The sequence below is a fragment of the Ornithorhynchus anatinus genome, chromosome 9 (assembly GCF_004115215.2).
Source record: "Ornithorhynchus anatinus isolate Pmale09 chromosome 9, mOrnAna1.pri.v4, whole genome shotgun sequence".
Taxonomy (NCBI): Eukaryota; Metazoa; Chordata; class Mammalia; order Monotremata; family Ornithorhynchidae; genus Ornithorhynchus; species Ornithorhynchus anatinus.
Window position 1 is genome coordinate 37,125,932 of NC_041736.1, and position 17,171 is coordinate 37,143,102.

General features: G+C 41.7%; 1 protein-coding gene across 4 annotated transcripts in view; it reads left to right on the plus strand.

The window, feature by feature from the left end:
- Positions 1–17,171, plus strand: part of SUPT3H (SPT3 homolog, SAGA and STAGA complex component) — a 389,952-nt gene that overhangs the window by 201,596 nt on the left and 171,185 nt on the right. The gene's annotated exons all lie outside the window — the stretch shown is intronic.

Consider the following 17,171-nt stretch of genomic DNA (forward strand, 5'->3'; position numbering starts at 1 on the left):
GAAATCTACCTGTCACTCCTCCAATCAATCAGTCAATGGTAAAGAGAAGCAGCGTAGCTCAGTGGAAAAAGCACAGGCTTGGGAGTCAGAGGTCATGGGTTCTAATCCTGGCTCTGCCACTTGTCAGCTGTGTGACTCTGGGCAAGTTGCTTCATTTCTCTGTGCCTCAGTTCCCTCATCTGTAAAAATGGGATTAAGACCGTGAGCCCCATGTGGGACAACCTGATTACTTTGTATTCACCCCCCACACCAGCACTTAGAACAGTGCTTTGCATATAGTAAGCGTTTAACAAACACCATCATCATCGTTTATCAACTGCTTATTATTTACAGAGCACTGTGCTCTGCTCCTGGGAGAGTATAACACAACAGAAATTGCAGACATGTTCCCTGCCCAAAATGAGCCGAGCATCCCCTTTTCTAAGCAGTTGGGGTAGTTAGATGACAATCAGGACCATTCATGGGACTCACAGTGTAAGAAAGAGGGAGAACATTTTACAGATGAGGAAACTGAGGCACAGAGAACTTAGGTGATTTGCCCAAAGTCACATAGCTGGTGGAGCTGGCATTAGAACACAGGTCCTCTGACTCACAGGCCCGGGCTCCTTCCACTAGGTCACACAGCTTCTTGATTGAATACTTTCTTTCTGCATCATTTTTTAATCAAAATCTAAACTATAAAATAGCATGCAAGAGTTATATAGTTTGTAAGTTTTCACACCCCAATTTCAGCGTTTGCTTTGTTGCTTTGATTTTTGTCAGTTGAGTTGGACTGCGTTTTGTTACTTTTCATTTGGACTTCAGTTGCTTCTAAGGGCAAGGCTGAAATGTATTCTTGCAAGAGTTCATTTGCAAAGCATATAGCAGTAGATCAATTCCAGATTTGAGTTTGTAGGAGAAGATGCCCATGTGTCTACCTTTGATGAGTGTCTCTTGATTTCCCAAAACTTTTAACTCTGACTTTACCTGAATCTGATTACAAAGAGGCTTGTTTTGACAGATTTATATAGTTGGTGCTTTAAGCCAAATTATATTGCACCACAGTGACACTTCATGGGCTCTGGTTACCCCAACTGTTAGAAATTTGTGGCATTCAGTTTAGTCCTTTGATTCTCCTGTCTCTCTGGCTGCTTTTTTTCAGACTTTTTTGATGACTCCTCTGCCTCCTCCTTTCTAACTATGGGAGTCCCTCAAGGCTCAGTTATGGGTCCTCTTTATATTCTCCATCTCTACCCACTGCCGTAGAGAACTCATTCTCTTTCACTGCTTCAGCTACCATCTCTGGGCAGATGATCCCCAAATCTCTCTCTCCAGCCCCAGTGTCTCACCTTCTCCACAGCCATGCATTTCCTCTTGCCTTCAGGACATCTCTACGTGGATGGCCTGCTGACACCTCAAATTTAACATGCCCAAGACAAAACTCGTCATCATCTCATCCAAACCCTTTACTCTCTCCAACTCTCCCATCTTTGTAGACATCTTTCATCTTTGTAGACATCACCACCATCATCCCTGTCTCACAAGCCCCTAAACTTGACATCCTTTTTGATTCATCTCTTTTTGTAGTCCCACATATTCAGTCTGTCACCAAATCTTGTTTCTAACTTCACAAGATCCCTACAATCCAAGCACAGCATAGGCCTGGGAGTAAGAAGCACCGGGGTTCTAATCCTGGCTTCTACACATGTTCGCTGTGTGATCTTGAGCAAGTCACTTCACTTATCTGGGCCTCAGTTATCTCATCTTACTACAGTGCCTGGAACATACTAAGTGCTTAACAAATATCATTATTATTATTATTATTTTTATTCCTCTCTGTCCAAACAGCTACTACAGTGATATCTCTCCAGCCTACTCGCTCGTCTCCCCACTCCAGCATGGCATTCGGCCTCCCGGGACATTTTTCTAAAAAAATGATTTTGCACACATCTCCCCTCTCCTGAAAAACCTCCAATGGCTGCCATCTATCTCCACATCAATCAGGACCTTCTTACCACTGGATTTAATGCCCTCAGTCAGCAGCTCTCCCCTTTCTGCTTAGCCTCGCTCATCTCATATTACAACCCATCTTGCACACTTTGCTCCTCTAACCCCAGCAAACTTAATGTACCTCGATCTCATCTCTCTTGCTGTCGACCGCTTGTTCATGTCCTCCCTCTGACCTAGATCTCCCTCACATTTTGTATTTACAGACCACTACTCTCCTCATCTTCAAAGCCCTGCTAAAATCACATCTCCTCCAAGAAGCCTTCCCCGACTAACCTCTCATTTCCACAGCCTCTTCACTCTCCCATCTGCAGTATCTTGAGTCTGTACCCGCTAAGTATTTTGATATTCACTCCAGCCCCATAGCATTTACATACATATCTTTACACGCTGCTCTCTATATCTGTAATTTAGTTTAATGTCTGTCTCCCCAACTGGATTGGAAGCTCTTTTTTGATTATGGTATTTAGGCGCTTACTATGTGCCAGGCACTGTACTAATTGCTGCGGTCGGTACGATCTAATCGGATTGGACACAGTCCACGTTCCACATGGGGATCACAGCCTTAATACCCATTTTACAGATGAGGTAACTGAGGCACAGAAAAGTCAAGTGAGTTTCCCACAGTCACACAGCAGACAGGTGGTGGAGCCGGGATTAAATCCCAGATCCTTCTGTGACTCCCAGGCCAGTGCACTGTCTACTAGGACATGTTGCTTCTCTTCTTCTTCCTCTCCCTCCTTTTCTCCTCCCTCTTCCTGCTCCTCCTCTTCCTCCTCCTTCATCCTTTTGAATCATTTCTTAAATGATTTGATGTCATTTTGAGTTACAGAATCTCAATTTTGTGGGGGCCCCTATAAAGTATTTTTCAGGCTAAAAAAATATATTTTAGTTGTAAAAAACCCTTTTCACCCCACAGCCCTGTGAGAAACCATAAGCCTTTATTAAAAAAAAGTATGAAAAAATTGTTTTCAAAGTTAAGATCAAAGGACTGTAGATAACCCCAAAGACAAATTATTTCACATTTGTGGAGAACAAACACTGACAAGACAGACATTCAGCGAAATGAGAGTCATGGACTTTTATGCTGGTCCTTTAGATAAACTAGGTTGCAGTATTAAGTGCTTCCTTGACAGGATTACTGGTCTCTGAGAAAACGGATGAGAGGGGGAGTGACAGCGTATTTAGCACGTATTACTGAGATTCTCTCATCTCCATATCCTGAGCCACTTTGGTTTTGTTTTGTTTTTTTCCAAGGCAGGTGTGGTGTAAGTCTGCTTTTTGCTGCATATGTGATGCTTAATCTCCTCCACAGTAGGAACAGGCAGAAGGCTCTAAGGATTTTTCCCAGATGGTTTTTGTGAACTCCTTTATCCCATTCATGTAAACAGTGAGTGGGTTCCGGTTTGCTGAGTTGTATATACACTCCATGACTTAGTACAAAGTCTGAATGTTTAGTTATCCAGAAGATTGTTTCCATCCTGTGATTCATTAGGTCCCTATGGTACCTCCACTTCCTTTATTTTATACAATCACAAATTATATTAGTTTGTCTTATTTTGATAACCGCCTCCTCCTACCCCCGTAATTAATGTCCTGTACAGGAAGCTTTATTACTGTTTTAAACCAGTCATAAAGCAAGGATTTTTTTCCCCCCATTACTGAGGTGGCAGAAGTGACCCCGGTGTATAAGTATGTGAGAGTGACTAAACAGCATCTTTTGCTAACTGTGTACACACCATTGCAGAGAGACAACTTTTTCCCACTTAGGTCTTTGCAAAACTTCAAAAAGTATATCTGACTTATCCTGGAATAACATTTTGAATAAGCAAGTTCTGTGGTCAGTATCAGTTTAAAGAACATGTTATCAATACATATATATCAACCTGGGCTTTTATGAACATAGATATAAAACCAATTCTTGGCCCAAATAAACCCTTAATAGTGGTGAATTTGAAGGAAATAAGTGAGTTTGCATTGCCAACAGTAATCGATGGATCATGTGATATTTTATGGTACTGTTGCCTTAACCTCAAGAGAGAGGGGAAATGAGGCAGCCGCTTGTCACCAAACAAGTTAGAGGAGCAGTTGACTGACTATTTGAAGGAATTGACTGTTTCCATTCCTTTCTGTTATAACATGTTCAAGTCTATCTTTGTGTAAAAACCTCACACACACACACGCTCCTGCCCACTATAAAGAAGAGAGGCCGAATAATCACGCAAGCCTATGTGAAAGTGCTACCCTTGGTTTTCAAAGGCAGCTACTGAGCATGGCTTAGTGGATAGAACATGAGCCTGGTAGTCAGAAGGTCATGGGTTCTAATTCCAGCTGCACCACTTGTCTCCTGTGTGACCTTGGTCAAGTCACGTTCCTTCTCTGAGCCTCAGTTTCCTCATCTGTATAATGGAGATTAAGACTGTGAGCCTTATGTGGGCCAGGAACTGTGTCCAACCAGATTTTATCTTGTATCTACCCCAGTGCTTAGAACAGTGCCTGGCTTACAGTAAGTGCTTAACTTACCAAAATTATTCATTTTTATTATTTACCTCGAGGAAAGGTGTGATGGAAAGTTCATTTCATAGCAGGTGCATGTAAAGAAAGGCTGTTGTGTTGTTGTTGTTTTTTCCTGTGGTGTAATGCCTCTTTCAGGACTTCTGGTGGTTGTTTTGGATTTATTTGCTCCCTGACATTTTTGATTCCCCATGCGCCCTAAGGCAGGAACCAATAGCCCTGTCTCCCTGTCTGCATTCCACCTTACCCACTAATCAGTCCATCAATCAGAGGTATTTATTGAGTACAGAGCACTTTAATAAGTGCTTGGGAGAGTACAATATAACAGATTTGGTAGACATTTTCCCTACCCCTAAGGAGCTTATAACTCAATATTATTATTATCATTTTTTTAACCAAGTATTTTCATAACTCCATTCAAACCATGTGCTGCCTGCTGACAGAAGAAATCCTGGCTCCTTCCTTCTTAGGTGTTGATCCCAATTTTTTTCAATGGTATTTATTAAGCACTTACTGTGTGTCAGGCACAGACTCAGTGCTGAGTTAGACACAAGCTAATTGGGTTGGACGCGGTCCCTGTCCCACATGGGGCTCACAGTCTTAATCCCCATTTTCCAGATGAGGTATCTGAGGCACAGAGAAAGGAAGTGGGCTTGCTCAAGGTCACACAGCAGACAAGTGGCAGAGCTGAGATCAGAACTCAGGACCTTCTGACTCCCAGGCCCGTGCTCCCTCACTAGGTTAGCAGGGTTTAACACAAGGTTATAAATTCTCAGCTGGGATTCTTACTGCTAGATTACCTGAGTCCTAGCCCTGCCTCCTTGCCCCAGATGGTAAGGTACCTGTTCAGTTTAACCCAGACATGTGCCATCTTGCCACTCTCTGAGCTCCAAGTCTCTTCGGGCACAAACCCTTCTGTCCTTAGTCTAGGGGCCTGCCGGATTCATCAGTTCAGAGACAGAAGCGAGGGAAGACTTGACTTACTTGCAGTGATTGGATGTAATGGTAGCAGGAGAGATCCTGGGCTAGATTAGTAATTAGTTCATAACACGTTGCTGGCTTGCAGATATTGTGGTCATTCTAAATTGAGAGCATGTCTGTCTGTGAGACTGTACAAAATAATACACCAGTCCTTTATCAAGATTACTGACACTAAGAGCCTATCCAGGCACGTGGGTGTTCTTGGAAAGACCTGTGCTTGGTTAACAATTTATTTTGTCCTGTGTGCATGTACAAGATTGTTGATGGCCACTTGCCAACCTTAGAAGTGATGATAATGAAATCTGTGGTACTTGTTCAGCACTTACTCTGGGCCAAGCACTGTACTAAGCATAGGGGTAGCACGGCTCAGTGGAAAGAGCACGGGCTTTGGAGTCAGAGGTCATCGGTTCGAATCCCAGCTCTGCCACTTGTCAGCTGTGTGACTGGGGGCAAGTCACTTAACTTCTCCGTGCCTCAGTCACCTCATCTGTAAAATGGGGATTAAGACTGTGAGCCCCACATGGGACAACCTGATTCCCCTGTGTCTACCCCAGCGCTCAGAACAGTGTTCTGCACATAGTAAGCGCATAACAAATACCAACATTATTATTATTATGAGATAAGCAGTTCATCCACAGACCCTGTCGCCCATGGAACTCACAGTCTAAGGTGAAGGGACAACAGATATTGAATTCCCATTTTACAGATGATGAACCGCGGCTCAGAGAAGGTAAGTGACTTGCCCAAAGCTAGACGACAGGCAAGGGAAGGAGCCAGAATTAAAGTCCAGCTCCCCTGACTGCCAGACCTATGCTGTTTCCACTAGGCCAAGCTGCTTCTCAAAAAGTAAAATCAGAAGGTACACGTGCTATCCTTTAGGAGTTTGCAGTCCTCTGCAGCAGTTGAGAATCTTAATTCAACAACCCTCACTTTCTCCTCTGAGTATCGCGATCTTAGAAGTGCAGAGATTCTCTGAGGATTCTCCCTCTTCAAAACAAATTCCCTAATTAAGTCTACCAGACTCTCTTTTTTAATCAGTAATTTTAATCGTCTACTCCCTGTCAAGCACTGTTCTGAGGTCTGGTCCTTAATAGACTCCTGGAACTATTTGCCTCACCTTGCTCCTTTAATTATATTGTAGAAATAGTTTTGAATGTTTAATAATACTGAAAGGAACTTAAATACTTAAACTCCAAAATTATTCTGTGTATCACTTAGAATGAGATCATTAAAGATGTATAGCCTTGAATGTTCACCATATCTAACTTCAGATACTTGCTTGTTTTGAAATTGGGAGGTCTTCAAAGGTAAATTGACTTTTTAACTGAATTCTGCAGTTAAATGTGATAGTGAATGTGGTCACAGATACTTTCAGTTTCTCAGGTGTTCCACCTGATTGGAAAAATAGGGTTTTTTTAAAATATTTATTTTCTGTTTCTTAGACTGACATCTAGTGTTCAGCATTCCTGAGAATGCAAATGGTCTATTTTGTTGTTGTTGAGTAGGGGAAAAAGTTCAAATTACCCGATAATCTCACTGCAAGAGTAGCATAGTGCCCTTAAATTCACAGAAAACCATAAATTAATTAGGTAACATCACTCTTCATAAGCATCTTAAAAAACAATCTTAAGGGCTGCCTTTTCATAGGTAGTGCTTATTATAGCATATAGCATATATTGTAGATTATGCTATGTATAATATCTTATCAGGAAATAAGTGACATTTTACATTTTCTGAAAGAGTAACTTAATTTTTTTTTTTGGATGTAGCAGGTTTGGTAAGGTATTAGCCCAGAAATATCAATTATTTTTATTTCTGGAATTTCTCTCTTTAAATTCCAAGTACAATGTAATGTTTCTCTTGTAGTTGACCTCTTTCATTTCCCGAGTACTCATTTAGAGTAATTATTAGCCTAGAGATAGCAATTCTTTTTATTTCCGGAATTTCTCTCTTTAAATTCCAAGTACATTGTAATACTTTTCTTGTAGCTTACCTCTTTCATTTCCCGAATACTTATTTAGGATAATTTTCTGTCAAATATTCAGCAATATTATTTTTAGAGTGCTAATTTTAAAACATCTTACAGATTTCTAGATGAAAATTAGAAGACCTCAGCAAATACACCCTTTTACTCCACACAGTCTTGTAACTATAGCACACACATCAGTGGGTGGTGGAACTGAAGAAACACAGATTACAAAGCACAGATCCCCTTTGTCACTCTACCCGACTAGTGACCCTACCCCAATAATTCCTTTTCTTTGCGCATCCTTTTGTTTTTTACTGGTATTTAAAGTATTTACTATATGCCAGGCACTGTACTAAGCTCTAGGGTAGTCACAAGCTAATCAGTTTGGACTCGTTCCTTGCCCCGCGTGGGGTTTGCAGTCTTAATCCCCATTTTACAGATGAGATTACTGAGCCGCAAAGAAGTCGAGCCATTTGATCAAGGTCACACAGCAGACGTGGCAGAGCTGGGATTTATAACCCAGATCCTCTGACTCCCAGGCCCGAGCTGGCCCACGCTGCGCCTGTCCTTGCCCCCTACCCAAGGCCAGATAGATGCTGGGGCTCACAGGGTCAATGCCCAGGGTCTCCGCCTAAAGAGGGGGTAGAGAACAGCCCACATTGGGACTCCGGGCCACCGCTGAAGCCTCCACCCCGTCAAGTGCAGCCATATGTGTTGCTCCCCAATTATTCCACCTCCATTGGTGGAATATCCTGCCCCCACCAGCCTATTACTGGGGACAATCGTGATATTTGATTGGCAGATAAGGATTGATGCTCCCTGACTGGTATTCTCTGAGGCCTTCTCTCCTCCTCTCCCTCCTGTTCCTCCAGTCTCTCCTTCCTCTCTGGTCCCCCGGCTGATAGTCGCTACGGTCGCTTCCTCCCCAACTTCCTTGGCAACCAGGGAGGATCTCCAAAAGTGGTAAGGGGCTAGTAATTCACGCCTTTCATTTCTTCGAAACTGAGAAACCTGCAGGGTTTGAAAGCCCATAGTAAACCCTGAATGTTGCAGCATCCTTATTTCCCCACCTTGATACTGAAGGCTGGGAGGAACTTATAGCACATTGCCAAATAAATCAGTAATTATATTTTGACTCGAGCAAAAGCAAGGTGTTGTCAACACTGTACCTCGATCTCGTCTATCTCACCGCTGACCCCTTGCCTATGGCCTAGAGCTCCTTCTCTCTTCATATCCGAAAGACTACCGAATCTCCCCACCTTCAAAGCCTTACTATAATCACATCTCTTCCAGGATGCCTTCCCCGATTAAGGCCTCATTTTCCCTACTCCTTCTCCCTTCCCCTTATACTTGGATTTGTACCCTTTATTCACCCAACCCTCAGCCCCACAGCACTAAAGTACCTCTCTGTCATTTATTTTAATGTCTGTCTCTCCCTCTAAACTCTAAGCTTCTTGTGAGCAGGGAATATGTTTACCAACACTGTGATATTGGATTCTCCCAAGTGCTCAGTACAGTGCTCTGCACAATGTAAGTGCTCAATAAGTAAGATTGCACAAAAGATATTATCAGACAATCAGAACATTGCTTAAACACTTCTTTGTGTGAGGAAGCACTGTAGTAAGCACTGGCAAGAATACCTGGATATTGATTCTGATCTGGTCCCTAGGCCACAAAGAGCTCACAGTCGAAGATGGGGGAAGTCAGTCAGAGGGGTGAGATGAAATTTCAGAAGCAAACAGAAAAAAAAAAGGATTTCTCATTTCCTCTCCTCTCCTGCCCTGGCCTCCTCCAAACCGTCACCTCCTTCCAAATGTTTTAAAGCTTGCATGGCAAATAGAAGACAAGCCTAGGACTGAGAAGGTCATAGGTTCTTATCCTGGATCTGCCACTTGTCTGCTGTGTGACCTTGAGCAAGGCACTTAACTTCTCTGGGCCTCAGTTACCTCATCTGTAAAATGGGGATTGAGACTGTGAGCCCCAGATGGGACAGGGACTGTGTCCCACCTCATAAGCTTGTATCTACCCCAGTGCTTAGAATGCTGCCTGGCACATAGCAAATGTTTAACAAATACCAGAAAAAAAGTAAAACAAAACAAAAAAAGGTTGAGGATGGGGCTTCTTGCTGACGATGTTGGGCACAAGGTTACAACTGCTCTGTTCCTCAGTTTACCCCCCGCGAACCCAGGGCCCCAATGGAGCGGGAGCTACAGGTCACGTGTCTTTCTTTTGGCTGTTGCCCACCCTCCACAGCAGTTTGAGATTATTGGATACTGAGTCATCGTGCCTTATTTCCACATACACCAAAGCATTTGATAAGTGTTCATTCATAATATTTTTGATTTTCCAAGGCTGGAGAATGTAGGACCCGCCGCTCCCATTTCCATAGCTTTGATGTTATAATTTGTTTTTCCCAAGAACTTTTAATTTGGGAGCATGATAAAAATGAAGTACAAACAGTTAAAACGATTTAGCCAAGGTCAAGTAGAATAGAATGCACTAGAGTCCAGATAACTGTGCATAATCTTGCCCTCCATTTTGTTATTCCTATAGCCTATAGCTCTTTAGGTCAGCAGTTTGGTTGTTTATGTGGTAGGTGTCTCTATCTCTCTGAGAGTAGCACCAAGAACTTTGAGTAACATTTAATTATAATCACTTTCCATTAGTTTGTGATAGTAAACACTACTAATCACCACTAAAATGGTAATATAATATTCATTAAAATCATGTCTTCAACTTTGCCTAGCATAATGGTGGTCTATGTTTTGGTTTTCTTATTTTTTCCTTACTGAGTATAAGAAAAGTGGCACCGAAAGCAGTCCATAATGAAGGAGCTAATAGATATATGGCTGAATATCCTACCTCACGTATGGATAACTTTATGTCCTTTCAAATTTAGTCAGTTGATTAAATGATTTGTCAAACCTGCCCTATTAAAAGAACAGAGCTGGTTAAATGACACGTAACTTCATTAATGTTCTCTAGTTGCAAAGGGAAGATTTATAGAGCTCACATTATATAGTCTTCTTAGAATTCACAAATTGATTGGCTGCTAGTTTAGCTTAGTTGTCTATTCCAGTTAAAACACCAACACATCAGACGAAAGACATCTCATTCAAGTTGACATGTTACAAGTGAGTGAAAGTTCACTTGGCTTGTCCTTTTAGCACCAGGTGCAAAAATTGGCTAAATTTACTAGGCAGTTATTTTAAAGCATTTTCTGGTTTAGTGTTTTATCAAGCCCAAGAGTAAAATATTCGGCAACTACTGCAGTTTCACAGCATTTCTTTTAAGGTAGACCTCCAAATTGTTGGAGTGATTAAAATAGCCATTACCAAAATTAACAGTGCCTGAGAATTTCCTGGAGCGTATGGACTGTTCTACATTATTTCAAAATTGCGCCTTTATAAATCTCAGTATCCGTGGTATATCCTTTGTGCATCCATAGCCTTAAAATGCAGTGTGGTCTAGTGGAAGGAGCACAGGCCTGGGAGTCAGAGGACCTGGGTTCTAAGTGAAGTACCGATGAGTGGGGAGAGACAGGAGGTAGGGAGGAGTCAGATGCGGTAATTAGGCCAGGATGTAAGTGCTTGGATTAACAGAGTAGCAGTTTAGATGGAAAGGAAGTGGTGGATTCTGGAGATGATGTGAAGGAAGGGTGTGATGACAGATTGAATATTCGGGTTGAATGAGAGAGATGAGTTCAGAATAAGGCCAGGTTTAGGGATAGTGGTGATGCTTTCTACAATGATGAAGTCTTGGGGAAGACAGGGTTTGGATGGGAAAATGAGTTCTCTTTTGGACATTTTAAATTGGAGACGTTGGCAGGTCGTCCAAGTAGAGACGTCTTGAAGGCAAGAGGAATTGCCAGGCTCTAGAAAAACTGCAACTTCTGGTCTGGAGAGGTAAATTTGTGAATCATTCAAGTAGAAATGGTAGTTGGAGTTGGGTTAGTCCAGTGCCCCGCCCACAGTAAGCATTCAATAAATATGACTGGGAACGAGCGAGTTCTGTTTGTCACTGTTCCATATATTCGGTAGTCCCATACCAGGTCCGCCAAACAGGAATCCTGTGGCTGGAGGTGTTTTGTTCTTTTTAGGGACTTTGAGAATGAGAATTTTCCAGACCTGGTGTAGGACCTATGGCTGCTGTAACTGCACATAGAGCCCCTAAGGACAGCCTTGATGAAGTGATGGGTTGAAGGAGTATTCTGCTCAAGGTGCAATCTAGCATTAGCACCACTCAGCAGTAGGGGAAAAAGAACTAAAGGAGGTATCTTGAATTAAACCATTTGGAGACGGCAACTTCAATCAATCAATCACATTTAGTGAGCACTAACTGTGTTCAGAGCACTGTACTTAACGCATGGAAGGATATAATACAACAGAGTGGTAGTCAAGTCCCCTCCCCCCAAGGAGTTTACAGTCTAGAGAGGGAGATGGATATTAAAATAAATTACGGTTGTGTTCTTAAGTGCTGTGGGTGCTGAAGGGCCCAAGTGTAATGCAAGTGCAAGGGCAACGTTAGACTTTTCTTTCCCACCAAGATGTTTAAAGAAGCAGCGTGATGTAGTGGCTAGAGCACGGGCCTGGGAGTCAGAAGGTCATGGGTTTTAATCCTGGCTCCGCCACTTGTCTGCTTTGTGGCCTTGGGCATGTCACTTCACTTCTCTCTGCCTCAGTTACCTCATCTGTAAAGTGGGGATTGAGACAGTGAGCTCCATCTCGGACAGCGACCACGTCCAACCCGACCTGCGTGCGTCCACCCCAGCCTGGCACATAGCTAAGTGCTTAATGTCATAAGTATTCATTAGGATCCTTATTATCATTTGGGTGCTAAAGAGCTAAGTTAGAAAAGATCAGAGGTGCCCTCCAAATTTCTGGTGAGGATTCGCTTTTTTTCATTCACAGTATATTCTTTATATTATAAGGCTCAATATCAAGAGGGAGCATCACATCTGCTTACCATTACCTGTAGGATGTGCAGCTTGTATATATCTTCTGGAGGTTAACTTCTAATGTTAAACAAAGGAAGCTGATCAAAACCAGCTGTAAAACATTTTCATAGTTCATATTTTATACAGTGGGTATTGAGTTACCAGGCACATGACTGCATGTCTGAAGAAAAAAATAAGGTAAATCTTTTCCTTTCATTAGAATCAATGTAATATCAATTTTATAGTTAAACTAAGTTTAACTGTTTCCCTATTTTTGGCAGTAGGATTTAATGCTGTTGACATCACTCTATGTGCCTTTTATACACCTCAGAGAAATAATGGCTTAATTATCGACTCAATGTGACACCTTTAATACAATTCGGGTACAGTTCATTTAAATATTTTAAAATATAGTGTTGGTGAAATACGTAAATTTGCCAGCCAACCATGTAAAAGGCCATTAAATATATTGTATGGAATAATTACCTAAAATTGAAAAATTGCTGCAGTAATATCCACCTTGGCATTATGCCTTACCATCACTTTTGTAGTTAAAAGTGTGGACAACTGCGACTTTACATTTTTAATTTGCAATGGCTTAGTGGATTTGGATTTATCTCTACATTTACTGAGCTAAATATGTTGATGAAGGTCTATTGAGAAAAGTGTAAATCTATTATGAGTTGTAAACAAAAATTAATGCGGTTCTGAGTGTATGTTGGGTAGAAAAAAAATATTTGAGCGTCCACTGGGTGAAGTTATTGTACTCTGGTTAGAGTAATATAAAACAAAGAATTGGCTTATGCCACAGGGAGCTAGTACGGAAGAAAGACTTGAAAATGTATAGAAATATGGTAGTGATGCAGCTTGGTCTTGTGGAAAGAGCGTGGCTGGGAAATCAGACGTCCTACAGCCTCTCTTCTGTAAATTCCTCTCTAGACTGTACGATTTTTGTCGGCAGGGAATGTTTCAACTAAGTCTGTTGTATTGTAATCTCCCAAACAGTTACTACAGTGCTCTCCACATTTGTGTTCAAATCTCAGCTCCGCCACTTGTCTGTTCTGTTACCTTCGCCAAGTCACTTCACTTCTCGGTGCCTCATTTTCCTGTTTAAATGAGGATTGATTTGCTGTTCTCCCTTCTTAAACTTTAAGCCTTAATGGGGACAGAGGCTGTGCTGGCCTGATTGTCTTACATCTACCACAATGTGGAGTACATTGCTTGGCACATAGGAGTTAGAAGCAGCATGGCCTAGTGGATAGAGCACATGGGCCTGAGAGTCAGAAGGACCTGGGTTCTGATCCCGGCTCCACCTATTGTCTGCTGTGTGACTTGGGTAAGTCACTTCACTTCTCTGTGCCTCAGTTCCCTCATCTGTAAAATGAGGATTAAGATTGTGAGCCCCATGTGGGACAGTACGATTGAATGAATGAAAAGGATTGTATCCAACCCGTTTATCTTGTATGTACCCTAGCGTTTAGTACAATGCCTGACACACAAGGACTAACAAAGATGATTCAAACAAATGAAAAACACTACATTTTTCATTATTATTATTATTAATCAAAAGAAATAACTTAAAATTGAATGACCATACATACAGAGGGGCAGAGGGTGGGTATGACTAACTTCCAAAGTGCTGAAGATGGCGGGCGGATCTGGGAATCAGAAGGACCTGGGTTCTAATCCCAGCTCCGCCACTTCTCTACTGCGTGACCTTAAGCAGGTCACTTCACTTGTCTGTGCCTCTGTTACTTCATCTGAAAATGGGGATTAAGACTGTGAGCCTCATGAGGGACAGGGGCTGCGCCCAATTGGACAAACTTGTATCTACCCCACCACTTAATACAGGGCCTGGCAATAGTAAGTGCTTAATGAATGCCATAAAAAAAAATAGGGTTTATACCTCATGATGTCCTGAATACTAATCAGGTTAGGCTTGTTGGAGGAGGTGGCTTAAAAAGTACAGAGTGGGCTGTGGTGTTTTGGATATAAGAAAAGGAGTTTCAACCTGGAGAAATAGTGTGAGCAAGGGAACAGAGGTAGGAAAGTCAAGAGTGAGGAGTAGTTGGAAGGTTTTCTTGAGAATAGTGACTGACGAGAGCAGATAAGGGTTGGGTGTGTTTGTAGAGTCAGTCCGTCAATTGTATTTACTGAACTTTTACTGTGTGCAGAGCACTGTACAAAGCACTTGAGAGCATACAATAGATACACTCCCTGCCCACAATGAGCTTACAGTCTAGAGTCCACTTATAGGAGTTATATACCGGATATAAATGTGTCCCAAAGTCATTCTCTCAAAAGGTTCCTTTGAATGGTAGTATCATTTTTCATAAGGTTTAAAACACACATATATCCACACATCTAGAACCGTGAAGCCGATTACGAGGCGTTTTGACTCCGTGCAGAGAAACAGGGGAAGTGTGTGGAGGTTTTTGAGGGGAAAAGAGATGTGTTGCCCAACTCACTGGACGGTGGTAATCCCCATCATTGCAGTACTGGGGATTATCAGTTCTCAGTAAACGTTAATTAATGATAATTGTATTGTTTTGGCCTGTACTTGCAGTGGTTTCAATATCAGTTATTTTAGGTGATGTAAGCAGCACACAGATTCATAACAACAAATGTTATTCAAAAACCTTGCAGCGTCCTTATCGACTCACTTATCAGGCTGGAATTTCATGCCTTTGTCTGCTCAGATAATGAAATGATTCTGGCATAACATTCCGATCCCAAAGCGCTTTTTGGCTGTGGAAATATTTCCAAATTCAAAGGCTGTTTGGGAATGATTATCAGTGTTTTGCCAAGTACTGTCCTCAACAGAAGACAACTAAGTGTTGCTCCAAAATTCCTTGTAGGCCAGGGGGCCAAGGGCAAGTCCGATTTCTTATTTACAGCTCAGTATCAAGTGGGGGTCCTAGCCAGTATTAGTACTCATCTTTATCAAGTTATTCTCGAGGACCTGGATATAGTGGAACGTTTCGGCCAAACAGTCTGGCGTGAATTCATAGTGACTTTTTTCTAAGCAACATGCTGACAAGTCAATGAGCTGTTTTATCATCTGAGAACTGACAAGACATAACGTTCTATAAAGTGAGGTTTAGGGTTACCCCACACGCAGAGACTGAACATTTCAGCACTGTAATCAGGTCCTCATTAAGTGCTTCAGTTGAGAGAAATCACTGAACTGCATTTTAGCACTCGATGAGATGGTTTCTGAGAGAATATTTGACTCTGTAGATAATGGGGCCTCTTTGCTAATTTACTTGATTAAAAAAATGGTGTTTTAGCATTCTTTGGATGGTGATCTTTGAGGTCTTAAGATCTGCAATTAAATTAATCCATATAGGGAATCCAGACAACAGACAGATCTAAGATAGAATTAGACTGATTTAGATACTGATATGAGATATGCCTAAAATCTGAGCCCTATTGGATTTGAGAGAACATTTTTTTCTCCCGTGTGTGTTTTGAGAGCCTAATTCATACTGGTTAGAATTTGAAGATGGGAATTTTACCCTCAGTTTAGGAACGTAGTTCATTTGATGAACACTACTGACTCTCTCAAACCTCAGTGCTTAGTACAGTGCCTGGCACATAGTAAACGCTTAACAATTACCATTATTATTGTTATATCTTTTTGCCTATGTTTGTCCATTCAAAACTTGTTTATTCGCTATCCACCTGCAATTTATTTTATAATAATAATAATAATGTTGGTATTTGTTAAGCACTTAGTATGTGCAGAGCACCGTTCTAAGCGCTGGGGTAGACACAGGGGAATCAGGTTGTCCCACGTGGGACTCACAGTTATCATCCCCATTTTACAGATGAGGTAACTGAAGCACAGAGAAGTTAAGTGACTTGCCCACAGTCACACACCTGACAAGTGGCAGAGCTGTCACTTGTCTCTCACATGCATAAAATGCCAATTGATTAGTAGTAGCATTTACTGAGAGCCTATTTGGTGGTTGGGAAATGGGTAAAGAAATGGCCCATTCCCTGACCACAAGGAGCTACTCTAATGAGGGAGACAAATCTTGTATCTACCCCAGCGCTTAGAGCAGTGCCTGGGACAAAGTAAGGGTTTAACAAATACCATAATAAGAATAATGGGTTATCATTATTATTATTCTCATTTGAAAGGGACGCTACCTGCCGTCTTATTTCCTCTTTATACAAATGTATTTGGCGGGACAAAGCAGGGCCATACCATGTTCACTGAATACGTATGTTGTCTTGATAGTTTTCCAAGATATTTATGTTTTAAAATAATTATTTTAAGTAGCATAATTATTTATTTTGTTTTAAAATAATGCATCCTTGCTCACTGTGCAGTATTCCAACTCTCTCCCTTTCCAAATTTGACAGACCACAGCCCTTCCCACATTGAAAGCCCTTCTAAAATTCCACATCCTCCGTGCTGTTAATCTCCCAGCACCCGAAGACGCTTAAGCCCATCAGCTAACTGTAGCACTTATGAACTTAATATAGCCATCTTCAGCACTCCTTGTTTATGTATTTAACCCATTGCACATGTAATTATTTATTTTGTGTACTCCTGTAAGACTTTTTGTTTATATCCCTTTGTTCTGTACTTCCCAAATGCTTAATACAGTGCACTGATTCAAGTGAGCACTTAATAAATACCACAACCGCTATTACTAGTGCCAATAATAGTGAGTCAGCTGCTCAAACTCAACAAGCCAAAAATTAAACTTGTCAACTACTCACCTAGACCCTCCCTTTTCCCCGGTCGCCACTGGTAACACCACCATCCTCCTG